The sequence below is a fragment of the Rhipicephalus microplus genome, chromosome X, assembly GCF_043290135.1.
Source record: "Rhipicephalus microplus isolate Deutch F79 chromosome X, USDA_Rmic, whole genome shotgun sequence".
Lineage (NCBI taxonomy): Eukaryota > Metazoa > Arthropoda > Arachnida > Ixodida > Ixodidae > Rhipicephalus > Rhipicephalus microplus.
Genome location: NC_134710.1, coordinates 38,442,914 through 38,457,491, shown reverse-complemented (window position 1 = coordinate 38,457,491; position 14,578 = coordinate 38,442,914).

Below are 14,578 nucleotides of genomic sequence, written 5' to 3'. Positions count from 1 at the left end.
GGACACACACGGAGCCAGAAGCAGGCCAGAAGTACGAAAATTAGACAACGTGTGTACTACCCATCATTCCCATGCTCGCTGAAGCGCCATGTGTTGCAAACTTGCAGCTCCCATAGACACTAGCACCAGAGTTCCCTCTAGTGTATATTGAGAAACTCTATGCTCAGGATGGTATTTGTGCAATGTATCACACCGATCACGTAGCACTAATGTCGATGTCGCAGGGTAGCTGTTTTTTCGTTTTTTTTCTGCTTAGCTTTTCTACGCTGTTTGACGTTGAAATAAAATAACTTCGACGCGGCGGACGACATTAAAATTTGGCAAAGAAGACCTATGCATACCAAGTGATTGAATAATGGGCACATCTCGATCTTAAAATTTCATGTCAGTGCTCCTTTAAAAAACAGGGACTAGGAATGCAGATAGATAACATTAGGCCAATCGCTTTAACATCGCATGTGGTTAACTTAATAGAAAGAATACTTTACATTAGAATTATGAAGTTCATAACGGATAATACAATACTCAGTACATGCCAGATTAGATTAAGACCAGGCTACTCTATATGGTGGGCGCACGTTGATTTAGAGGCTCGTATAAAGCTTGCTTGCTACACACGACAATATGCGGACCTAGTAACCCTTGATTTAGCCAAGGCATATGATAGTGTTGAACATGCTATTCTTATCAATGCCCTGAAAGACCTAACCTTCCCGAAGTATATAACAAATTATATTTACGAATATTTAAAGGCAGAAAATTTTATTGCTCCTAACGAAGTGTTTCCACACCGAAGGATAGCCAAACAAGAAGTGTCCCTCAAGGCTCTGTTCTATCACCAGTGCTATTTAACATTTTGTTAAGTTCAATACCACTGAGTTATAAGGTACAAGTATATGTATGTGCAGATGATATTGCGTATTTTGCATATGACTGTGATACTCATTATATTATATTCGACTTTGCAGTTTTGTTTGGCAACATTCGAAACCTGGTTTCAGAAAGTTCATATGAAACTGAGCGTAACCCAAAGTGCTATAATAGTTTTTTCATTGAACGTACCAGTACTAGCTATTTCTCTACAGTACCATCAAGAAATAATTCCCCAAGTTAATTCTATTAAATACCAGGGTGTATTGTACGATCAAAAACTGAGCTGGCGTGATCACATAGAACATATTAAAATTAAGGCTACACGCGCTGTTGCGATGATAGGTAGGCTTCGCCGGCTCCGTTCCAGTCTTCGCAGAGATACGCTGATTATGATTTATCACATGTAAGTTCGTCCGATTCTTGAATTCGGACGTGTACAATTATCTGGTACACAGCATACAAAATAAACCCCTTGATTTTCTTAGAGCGGGAAGCTTTTGGAAGTTGTTTAGGTGTACGAAAATTGTATCATGTTTTGTATCAAGAAGCTACGATACCCACTCTTGCTTGCAGATTCCGTATTTTAACAGTTAAAACCTAATTAAAATTTTCTGGATCCACTTTAGGAAGGCGACAGTTCGTATTCTTTGCCGAGCTTGGTATCTTTTTCAATGAGCTTTGGTCCCGTGTATATAAACCTCAAGTGATATTTGTTCAAACACTTCTAGATACTTTAAATGCTAATATATTCGAGATCATACCATCTGACGAACCAATCGGCCAAGTGCAAATAGAATTTGACGACATCTTCCCAATGAATGCTAAACACTTGCCCTCTAAATATTTGATTGGCTTATTCAAAGAACACCTGTCTCAATGAGGTACTAATATAAAAATTGCAACGAATGCATGTATGAGTGGCGAGAAGGCAGGTGTGGGTATTTTTTCTCTCTCATTATTCTGGTCCTTTTCATTACGCCTCCCAAATTATACACCAATATTTGAAGCGGAATTAACGGTTGGTATACTAGCTCTTCGTAAACATCCTGCGACTCATTCGACAGCTGTGATAGTGTGACTGTTGTTGTTGTTGTTGTTGTTGTTGTTGTTGTTGTTGTCCTATTGTTAGTGGCGCATACCCACTGTCAGGGATTGGCCAAGAATCGAGTGGTTTTAAAATTTACTGTTCAGATTTGGAATGATGGAGGTATAACAGAAAGATTACCGATAGCCTAGGAAAGTGTGGTGCTTAATGTAATGCATACAAATATTTATATAAACAAATTTATTCTTAGAATAGAGCAATAATCTGATTTTATACGTATATAGTTATGTGGACATGTTAGGATAATGAAACTGGTTAATTAGTCAACCTATTAGTTTCATCAATATAGTCCCGGGTGGCCGCGCAAACCAGAAATGGAAGCTCGAAAAGACAAAATTACAGGCACAGATAAGTCCATACCAATACCACGTAAAGGCATTCCTAAAAGGGTTTTTCGTAATGTGTTAAACCGTCTGCAGGTCAAAAAGAAATGGTCTATTGTTTCCAGTTCATCACAGAATGCGCATAGCGGCGAAGGTGCCTGAGCAGACCTGTGTTTATAGAAATTTAGATTTGGTACCCGGCAACGCAGCCTTGTGATAGCTACTTCTTGTTTTCGAGTGCGGCAAAAGTCTCTTCGCCAGGGATATAATAAATGGCGATATTCTGTAGAGTTTGTTAGTGCTAAACCTTTAAAGACTTGCATAAGCGTACGTCTGCGGAATCGAGCAGCAGTCACATAAGCGGATGATGGACAGAGCGGTAAAATTGGTTCGCTGATTGACGACTTAGCTAAGGAATCAGCTATTTCATTTATAAACAAACCTTTATGCCCAGGCACCCAAACTAATCGTACTTTTCTCAAATTCGCAAGTACTAGGGCGCGGAACGCCTTTGTTACGTGATAATCAGCACCAACAGAAAGTGCCGCTCAGAGAGATAGGGAATCTGTTATTATGACAGCTGATGTAATTGCTGTATCTAACTTGCGTAAGGGGAGCACTACTGCCAGAAACTCAGCCACAAAAACGGGTATGAAATAGGGTAGTCGAAGGGAATAAATCCAATTTAAAATCGGGCTGAAAATACCAACCCCTGACTTTTCGTCGTATTGCGATGCGTCTGTAGCAATAATAACGTTCGTTGTAATACGGCGCAGGGGATCTTGTAGTAGACCATCCAAAATATATGGGGAAGTAATTTGGCATTATTAGGAAAAATGTCGTCGAATTGAATTTCTACCGGGGCTGAATTATCACGACTCGGCATGATGTCGCATATACGTACGTTTAGAGACTCTAGTAAATTTTGCACAAATATAATTTGTGGCATGTGAAATCGCGGCCATCTAGCAGCAAAAAATGATTTCGGGGTGGAAATAAAGGCTGTTTCTTAATGTCGTAATGGTGATTCATAAATTCTTAAGAATGTCTGAACAGTCAGAAGGCGAATTCTACAAGAAAGCGGAGGGACCCTCGATTCGAGATACAACACATTGTTGGCAACTGTTTTGGGAAGGCCAAGGCATACGCGCAAAGCTTCTCTTTCCAGAAGAATTAGAGGCCGCAACTTGTAAGCTGGAACTCCAGAGAAAAGTACACAACCAAATTTCAAAATGGGACGAACGTACATGCGATATATCATTAATAATGTGTCTCTTCTCATACCTATGCGGTAGTTGCTTAGCCTACGTAATATGCCAATGGCCCACACACCTTTTCCGGCGATATATTCGATATGAGGTCGCCAGTTAAGCAATGTGTAATAAATTACTCCAAGGTATTTAACAGATTCCACCTGTGGTATATCCTCATGATGGTAAGACAGAGAGATGTTCACAGGGTATTGCAGCAGGAAAACAAGGAGGGCAGATTTACTCGGATTAAGTAAAAAGCTGTTGTCATCGAGCCAGCTCTCCAATATATTAAGGTAAGTCTGCAGCCGTTCATATAAGGTATGAATGTTATCTGCCATTGAAAAAAATGCGATATCGTCTGCGTAAACATAAGTTGTTATATCCTGTTTACGTGGAATGGTGCTCATTAGTAAATTAAATAGCACCGGGGAAAGCACCGAGCCTTGCGGTACTCCCTTCGTTTTGGTATGAGTAGATGATGAAAACCCATCTTTAAAACAATAAAATTTTCTGTCTGCAAGAAAATTGTGAACCTATGCTACTATGTATGATGGAAAATCAAGGTATTTTAATCGATCTATCAAAATACGGTGCTCCACGGTATCATATGCTTTAGCGTTGTCCAAGGTAACTAAAGCTGCATATTTTTTATGTAGCCGAGCTAATTGAAGCCGACTTTCTAAATCAACGTGGGCATCCCAAATTGAACAACCAGCCCTGAACCCAATTTCACTGGGACTTAGAATTGACCTCATGGTAATAAGTTCATTAATTCGTACATTGATGATTCTATCAACCAATTTCACTAAGTTTGATGCCAGTGCGATCGGCCTTATGTTATCCAACGTGTATGCATCATTTTCATTTTTAGCAACAATACAATTTTGGCAAGTTTCCGTTCTGCAGGTATCCATGCGTTCCCTAACGAATAATTAACTAGTTCTAGCAAAAGATTAGGCGATTCCCGGAGTAAACATTTCAACATAGAGTTCGTAATCCCGTCTGGTCCGGGAGCCATCCTCGGTAAGCATAATACTGTCTGACTCAACTCAGCTAAAGCAACTTCTGGAAATTCATGAAAGTTTACCAGAACGGACTGAATAGCCAAAAATATACCAGTGAAGCGGCGTTCTAAACCTTGCGCTATGTCTTCTAGAGAGGTGTTCATTTCTTCCGGCGCCAAGACACTTGACTGCAACGTTAAAGGTGCTGGCTGTACTTTTCTTGTCCGAAGATAAGCGAAAAAAAAAAACACGCTTATTTTTTTATTTAGAAAGATAATCAAAATGTCTACTGTCGTATTCTTCTTTCGCGCGGTTCACTGTACGCCTAAATACGCCAACAAGGAATTGATAGTCCTTCCAGTTTGTTGGGCTCTGATTAAGAAGAAGCTTTTTCCAAGCGGCTTTTCGTCTTCTATAATCGCGCGTACACTCATCGTTCCACCAACGAGAGGAGGATCATTTATTGGATGGAATAGAAAATTCGGAATTTTTTCTAGATCCCTCCAGCATTGAACCAATCGTAGATGCAATCTCCTTAGTACTGGCATTTCCAAGCTTGGAAATGGCAGAACGGAGGCAGGCTTGCAATTTGCTATGGTTGATGTATGTGCGTTTTGGTTGATCTGAAGGTATTGTTGGATAAGTAATGTCAAAAACTACAGGAAGATGGTCACTGTTAGTTGCCGAATCCAGAACAGCCCATGACAAAACCTTGATTGCATTGGAGCAAAACGTTAAATCCAATACTGAGCTAGTTTGACCTCGGACAAATGTTACATGACCTTTATTCAGACAGGAGAGGTTGTGATCAATAGTCCATTCCCACAGTCGCCTACCACAAGAATCTGTCCTCATACCCCAAGACAAATGATGTGAATTAAAGTCTCCTGTGAGTACAATTTCCTTTCTACATGCTACCAAAACGCTGTCAAGATAACGCGTGCTTTGCACACCGGAGGGGAAGTAACAATTTACAATTGAAAAAGGGTGGTATCTGGGGAGACACAAGTCTAATGCTAATATTTCACAATCCAAGTCTAACATTCTGAAAGAAATTTTCGCCCTATGACATAATTTACTTGATACAAGGATCATTAAACTGCCACCACGTGATGGGCGATCTAATCGAACAGAACGAAAACCTGCAAGATGGAAATTTTTATCTGGTGTGAGCCAAGTTTCTTGGAGAATTATAATATCAAGATTAAAATTATTGCAAAAATAATGAAAGTCGGTTGAGGCTGAGAATATAGAACGGCAGTTCCACTGTAGTACCCTCAACTGACCTATGGTGTTGAGCGCATCGCAGAGGCGCATGTCGCGCCCTTGTTAGCATCTTCACGCGAAATAGCTGATTCATTTCGTTTAGATTTGGACTTGAGATGGTGAAGATAGGGGATCTGGTACGTTTATTAGTTCGTAGATCGAGTTCCATATCTGTAGCAGTACTTGTGCTCGGCTGAGGCGAATGTCGGTCCAAGTGCACCTGTGTTCCCGACTGCTTAGTCTTGCCTGCAGATGCAGAAAGTTCGTCCGACAATACATTGCGTATCTGTGTGGCATCGCTGGTAATGTCTAATACTGCTGGTTCTGTACTAGTCTGTACTGTTTGTCCAATCTGTCTTGAAAGAATTTGCACCAAGCAGTCGGAAAAGTTAGATATGAGTTTATCCATTGCCTTACTCACTGCCTTTTCCACAGCAGTTTCAATAGCCTGCGATAAGTTCGAGTCCATACTGGAAGTGCAGCGCACTGTAATACCAGAGTATCCAAAAGCCCTGTCTCTAACCATGTCGATGGCTTCCCTTCAAGAACAGCGGCGGCGGTCAATAACTTCTAGGATTTCAACCTCCCGGGAACGAGCGGAACAGTCAGAGTTGTCGGCGCAGTGACTGCCCTCACAGACACAACACTTTTCCGCTGTTGCAGTACACTTGCTTGAAGGATGGCTCTCTCCGCATGTGCTACAACGAACGTTAGATTTACATCCTCCCGCACTGTGGCTGAATCTCTAGCAGTTCTTGCACTGAATAGGACGAGAAGCGAGGGGTTCTACTCGGAAGATCAGTGGCCATAATGTTATTTCTGACTGGCATTTTGTGCCCACAAATGTCGCGATGACAGATTGGGTTGGTACCCTTTCTTTGTCGACTAGGCGATTACACCGGTAAATTGAAATTACGCCTGCTCTAGAGAGCCTCTCTAGGGTCTCAGCTGGACTCAGCTTGGAGTCGACTCCCTGTACAAGGCCTTTGGTACATGCAAGGTGAGGCGGAATAAAAGCACTCACCGGGGTAGCAGCAAAGGAGGTGCATTTGAGAAGATCCTGTACGCAGGTCTGATCCGGTGACCTACGCACGATACCTCTCGCCCAAATGGGCGCACATCTGTGATGGTCTGGAAATGGTTTGAAGTTGTCTTAAGTCCCTTTTGAACCGCCTGAGGGTTTGTAAGTCTTACGAAGCCTCTATTTGTAGGTACCAGTGCCACGGGAATGCTGTCGATACCACTGAGGAAAAAGGAGTCTAGCGGTAATTCATTTGACGGCAGGGACGCTGACCAGGCGGATCGCGCCTGGCCAGGAGAAGTAGTCGACATGAGCACTAGAGATATGGTTAGACTCAGAAACAGATAAACTATAGAATCGGACTCTAAGACAGAAAGCTAAAACCACTCAATCCTCAGCCAAGAACACCCCAGCAGGTTGAGCACGGGCAAGGTTGAACACGATTCTCGGTGACAAGCGTGGGCGACAGCAGGTAAGGCGGCACACGAGGTTTCAGTGTGACTGACTCGTATTCCGTGTGTTCATTTTTATCATCATCGTCGGCATCAGCTGTACTAGAAACTTATAAATCAGTAATCCCAGCAAACATTCGTCTAGTGCGAATAATATGGGTGCCAGGCCATCGTAGTATACTTATAAATGAGATGACTGACTCACTCGCGCGAGCATCCTTTGATCTTCCGATTGTGCCAATCATGCCTATTACAGCTTATGTAACAGCAGCGATGTTCAGAAAACTTTCCCTTCTTGAAGACTCATCAAAAATTACGATACCGACTCTAGATTTCTCGCACCTGCACTTCGCATGGAATAATATTTAAATGGTGTCCCGCGCGTAAATTGAAAGTCTCTATAACAAAAGTACATTGCCGTGTACCACCTCTTAATTTCTACCTAAACAGGTCTAGTCTGGTACCATCCCCTCTGTGCTCAAGCTGTAATGAACCCGAATATATCGACCATTTTCTTCTCACATGTCACCATTTCAAAAATCAAAGAAAAAATTGTTTCGAAATTTTATTTAAAAAACTAGGAATATCACTTACTACTCCTAATCTTTTGTCTTTTGGGGCTGTTTCATTCGGACACAGGGACAGGAACATCTGCAAGGCTCTCTGCGAATTCTTGTGTAACAAAAGAAGATTACCTTGCTGAGCCATTGATCGGCTCTCGATTTTTACAAGCCAATCTAACATTTATTATTTAGCTAATACACTGTAATGATTTCACCTTCAGAGGAATTTCATATAACGATTACATCTCAGATATTCAACAAATTCTATTATTTCTCTTCTTTCTCTTTCTTTTTTTTCACATTGTGCCAAATTAATCACACCAAGTCAAAACAAAGTAATCATATTTCCCTAGCCTGGATAACCTAAAGGTATTGACTTGCATTAACCACCAGCTTCTTGGCAAATCCCCTTTAGTGGGTGAGAGCCACAAAATAAAGGATCAAGCAAACAAGCAAGAATCCGACGAAGAGGAGGCAGCACAGCACGCGCCTTCTCCGAGCTCGCGCTGCAAGCGTTCTCGAACACGGCCCTGCTCGAGAGCCAAACGACGTTCGGGCTCCTCTAACCCCGGTACGCCTGGAGATCCAAAGAAGCACTTGTGAAGGAGAGTACCAACAGGCGTCCCGGGAAGCATTCCGTCGGCCCCAGCATATTGTGCGCCGGCGCGTAGGACGAAGAAACGTACTTCGCGTCAAGCGAGACAGTCAGCGAGGGTGCCGACGATTTCTGGAACGGAAACATGGACAGCGTGTCGCCAGTAAGCCCCAGCCCCACAGACACCCTCTGCACGACGGCCGCCCGCCGCCGCAACCAACAGCGCAGCGGTTCCAGAGTGCGCAAATTGACGCCGCCCCCTGCAATGCAAGGCGGTCGCTACCGACCTTTGTGCCTCCTCCGGAACAAGAGCATGCAGAGCGTGCCCGAAGAAGACGAGCTACTGTTTGCCCAGATGCGGTGGTCGCCTGTGTCGCCGTCGCACCAACGCCACCATCAGCATTACCACGATGACTGTCATGCCACCGGCCTGATGTCGCCGCGCAAGGTGCAGTACTGTCGCAGTCCCGAAGTGCACGAGTACACAAAGGAGAGCAGTGGTTCCTACGTGGGCGCACGTATTGACTGTAAGATCCACGGCGATGTCGCCATTGTCAACATGGGCCCAGACCAGGCTACAGGTCTGCTCACTGCCAGAGTAGGCGAAGTTGGAAAGGCTGCGAATTTCGGGCACAATAATGTCACAATAACGGCAGCAGGCAATCAAGTCGTCTGCAGCCCACCCAGGGAAAACATAATCACAGTCCTGGAACAGACCAAAGGAGGTCAGCAGCAATTCCTTCAAGTCATAGAAGACTGCAGTTGTTTCGACCCGGAGCCAAAGGCTGAACCTCCGCCACAGCCACAGGTACAGACTTCTCCTTGCAGGGAGTGCTTGGACGAAATGCTTTACTACGGGCGCGAGCATGACCGGGCAGTGAGCAACACCGGCGGTGCGAAATCACCACCACAAGTTCGGGTTATGCAAGAATCGGCCCTTTACGAGAATAAGGATGACCACTGTAGATCTGTGCAGGTGATGGAAGAGCGCATCCACACCATTGCTCCGGGAAAGACTCGCACGACACCAATGCCACGGAGCGACGAATCGAACCACCGACCTGTCACTGAGCCTGCCATACGCATCATCACTGAAGAGCGTCTTATTGACCCAAACGCACATCCAATAAAACAAGATCCGAGTTCAGCGCGAGTTCAAACGCCAAAAGAAGCGATTTCTGTGACAATAGCTGCGACACAAGGTGTTGGAGGAAAAGAGGAACCCATACGTGAAGCTGCCATGGATCCTTCCATTGTGCCTGTGAAATCTCTGAGTGATGTTCACATAATCCAAGACTTCCCCAAGTTCAACGTTCCAGCGTCGGTGCGCATTATAAACAGTACGGCCAGTGCAAACAAGCCTTCAAGCATTCGCTTAGGGCAGGATGTGATACCCAAGGCTATCCCCGTTCCTTATGAGCCTTTACACGTCCTTAAGGAAGAACGGCGATTTGAAGGTGTAAACCTCATTCCAGGAGACGAAAAAAGCGATTCACCTCAGCAAGTGTCAAAGCAAGAACGCAAGAGCGATCACAGCTCGGAGTCTCCCACACAAGGGAAAGAATCTCGCCCCTCGTCTGGTCATGAACTAGGACGGCAGCTGTCTCATGAGCACGTTCACCAGATGTGGTCAAACAACTCGCAAGCTCTAGTGCCCTACAACGAGAACATTAATGATGATGACAAGCGAGGACAAACGCGTCCGAGTCACGAGCCGGGCCGCCTAAGCCGCCCACACTCACGCGAAGCGGCCCACCACTCCCACAGTTACGAGTACCCCTGGAATCGGCCACAACCAGCAAGCATCCACATCCAATCCCGCCGACGTCCTGCAGGGTTACACATTAATCTAGAACAACCAGAGCGAACTCCTTCCCCATCACCCGACAGGGCACGACGTGAAAAAGCCACGCCGGACAAGCTAAAAGGTCTCAAGGTTTCCGAACGAAAGTTCACTGCTAAAAGCCCATTGCCCTTCGAACCAAAGTTCAGACCGCCAGAAGTGTTACCTGTTGACACACGTTCAGCACCCATGGAGGAAGTGGCTCGTCATGCATGGAAGCAGTACTCCCGTGAATATCATCGCTATTTGAGCAACCTTGCCGATTGGAACCAACAGCAGCAAATTCTGCGAGACCAGCTCGGAAACTTGGGCAGCGACTCAACGGAAGGCGGCAGTGAAGTCGGTCAGTCCATGGCCAGTCACAAAGACACGAAGGACGAAGAGCCTATGCGAATTCGCATCACTTTGTCTGGGAACAGCCTGCGCCGCGGCCGTTTAGGCAATGCGCCAGGCCCATCTGTGCCAAAAGAACCCCCGAGCAAGCCTATTGTGTGCACCGAAAGCATCAGTCTTATTCAGACTATCAAGACACCAGACTCTCCGCGCTGTAGCAGTCACATAGAGGCCAATCGGCAGCGGAAGGTGCGTGCTGCAGAAGAAGCGGAACTTGAAGCAAGCTTCGAAGAAAGGCCAGACAGACGCGTCCATATGACCCCTCTTTGCACTGATCATATGTCGTTCCGTGCTTTTAATAGCAACCCACCGAACAGAAGAACATCTCCTCAAGTGCCAGTGCCTCGAAGCGCACCGATGTCCCGCCTAGTACCAGTGTTGCCCATTACTAAGCATTACATGGAACGTATCGACTTTCCCGACAACTTGGAACCTTCGCGGCGCCAGATGCCAGCTCGCAAAACTCGCCGCCACATGATTTACCCTATACTTCCTCAACTACAAATGGGAATACCTAGAGACTTCCTTGTCTACTTCCTAGTGTCTATGGCCACATTGGCCGGGATATTTGCAGCCATAGGACTGTTCAGCAAGCATGAGCGGAGTTTTACCGAGCGTGTTACACAAAATGCGCCCGTTGCCATGCCATTGCCTAATGACAGCCACTCACTCTTCGTAGGTCGCAACCGGCGCACTGGGCCGATGAACCTTAATGTTTGCAAAAACACTGATTGCCAGAAAGAAGGGCGCTACCTATCAAGTCACTTGAGCTGGGAGGTCGAACCATGCGCCGACTTTTTCAGATTCACCTGCAACAGACCAGGTCCAGCACCTCTGCGGATGCTTGAACAAAGTGCAGCCAGTGAATTGCGACGAAAGTCAAAAAACGAGGAGATCATGCCACTCAAGCAGCTCCACGACCGCTGTATGAAAGCTGAGGGCCGCAACTGGCATCAACTGCAAGCTGCCCTTGCCCTGCTTTCACTCGATGGTTGGCCTTTCCAAAACTCGCAAAACCTTAGCCATGACCTCATCTGGGAAATTGCTGCAACGCTAGAACGACGCGTCGGAGTAAGCAGTCTTCTAGGCGTGTCCGTGCACCCACGCTCCAAAGTTGTCGTACTCTCCAAGGTAAAAGTTTGGCCAGAATCCCAAGACAAACTTATGAAGGCTCACTTCACAAAATATGTTAAAGTGCTTCATTCAGCCAGCGACAACATTGAAGAACGTTTCACCGAAGTGAGGAACTTTGCCAGGAAGCTAGATTCCTTACCCGACGATGAGCCGAAGAAACACTCTCTTTCAAATGCCAGTCCCTACAACCACTTCATTTCTCTTCTCGGACTTGGCGAGGACAGTTACCAGCGAGAGGTTCTTTATTCCAAGCAACTGGCTTCACATTTGAAACGGGAAGTAAATGACATAGAACCTCACACTGTGCTAAACTACCAAGGTTTGCTGGCAGCCGAGAAAATGGGACCACTTCTCCCCAATGCTAAAGCTGGTGAGGAAGGCTGCTGGCGCCTGGTACAAGATGCACTGCCAGAGTTATTCCTTTACGCTGTCTATCGTACGAAGAGCTCTGTACTAAAGCGATCTGCCAACATTACTGAGAACATTAGAAACCATGTGATCCTCTACGTTAACTCTGCGTCGTGGATGGATGCTACCTTAAGGCAACAGGCAGTTGAGCGGCTGCGCAAACTGCGTGTGTTTGCTTTCGTACCTGGCTGGTTCTCGGACACTGAGCGGGTGCATGCCGAGTTCTCACGCCTCCCGCATCCCAGCATGGACAATGGGCCGCTAGCGTACATCGCGCTCAAGGAATACACCCATGGCCGGCGACTACACGGGAAAGCATGGCCCCTACCACCTGACAGCACACAGTGTGCCTTCGACGACACACGGCACACTGTGTACGTCCCACTGCTGGCTACCAACCTAACCAAAGTCCAGTCTGCACCACTCTTGCTGGCGAGGTTGCCACGTCTGGGTGTGCAGCTGGCAGCTTGCCTTATGCATGCGGTGACCGCAGAGGCAGCACATTGGTGGGGTGAGCGAAGTTTGCGAAAGTTGGAGCCGCTTCTCAAGTGTGTCGACTCGCAAAGTGCCATCACTGAGCCTTCAACACAAGGTGTTGTTTTGAATCACATGGCAGCATTAGCACCCGCGCACAGTGTCTACTCAAGCCGTCTGCGCAAAGAAGCAGCACAGAGCCATGAGTATCGGCTTAAACATGCAGAGAACATCACGATGGAGCAGATGTTCTTCATACAGTTCGCTGCAGCACGGTGCCACGGCCCTGCACAACTAGTCAATGTTCCACTGAAGAACTACGAGCCCTTCCGCAGAGCATTTGGCTGCCATCCAGGTACACGCATGAGTCCAGCCAAGACCTGCCGCTTCTGGGCAAGGTGACAAGTCCAGGAGTCAACAGAGCTGAAATGTGCATTTGAGTTTGGGATGTTGCTTGACAAATGCACAGTGCCAGTAGAACATTCGCAAGAATTCCTCCATTCTTCCATGAAAGCGAGGCTTGTGTGCCAGTGTCAGAGTACAGTTTTTTTTCTATTTTGTGTGAAATAAAGTGGAACAAAAAAAACTTGTTTGATCCCTCAGTCATAAAAATCTGTAGAACACGAAAGTGAAACTTGTATTTACAGACATAGTTGATTTTGCAGACATAGTGCTTGCTTGCACAATGTCTCTTGATGTTTGACAGCTATAGCACCGTTTAAAGTGAGCGCTGCCACGTTGATGCTTAGTGATACATATTCATTTGGGTGAAGATCAATGATTAAACAAACCATTGTGATCATACATGCTTGTGGTAGCTGTTGGAATTAACAGTGAGAGCGAAATCGGAGAAAGCGATTTGACAGCCAGGAGAGCAGTCACTCGGTGGACCCCACACTTGGGCTACCATTGCCGACACACAGCATGCAAGTATAAAGCCCCTAGAGCGGTAGAGTACTGAACGCCACTAGCCAAGTTGATGAAAATGCAACACGCGTCGTGTATACACTATAGGCCAGCCGCCATTTATTGCTGGGCGAGTGGAGAACGCGAAGTTACAGTGCTAGGTAATGCACAGATATTTTTGGTATAGGTGAATGCTCTAAGGGGTAATGTCACCATCTGGCATTGTGTCAATGCATCGAAAAAATTGCACTTCTCCTGTTGGAAACATGCCAAATGGGAAGGACGCATAGAAAAGACGCACTTCAAGAAGTAATCAAGAATTTCACTGTCATCATGAATTGATTCACATAACCAAGAGCACTGTGAAAGGACAGTGATAGATATAAAAAGTACATTCGTAATGTATGTGGCCGTGGCTCAGTGGGTAACGTGCCCCGTCTCTTTTGTCGCGGACTGAAAGATCATGGATGCGATTCCCATTGAGGGAACTTTGTCTTTGCAATCTGAATGTGCGTATTTTTTCAACGCCGTTTCCATGACGTAAATACGCCACTGAAGCCTTCGTGGACCCCAGCATAGAACTCTTTTGGGTTAAAACTTGAGTTAAATTGAGCACTATAACAATATCCTGTCATAATATATAGTGCCTACTTCAATCACTTTGAGCATACTTTTTTATTGCATGTTGTTACTCTAGAAGTTTAAATTGCAGATTACTACAGTTGAATTGATAAAGTTGAAAGTGGCTTATGTCAGTGAAGCTTTCGCATATGGCTGCATTCTGTGTATTGGGTAGCATATGCTTTAAACCATGAGAGCGTGAGCTTTTTTCGAACTTGCTGTGCACCCATTGTGTCTTAAGGGAATACATGCAATTACGTGTGTGCCTTCTGTAATGGGTGGTCTGCTTTAAACCGCAAAGTCCTATGATAATCACACGTTCTGATGCCCAATGGCAATCTGTG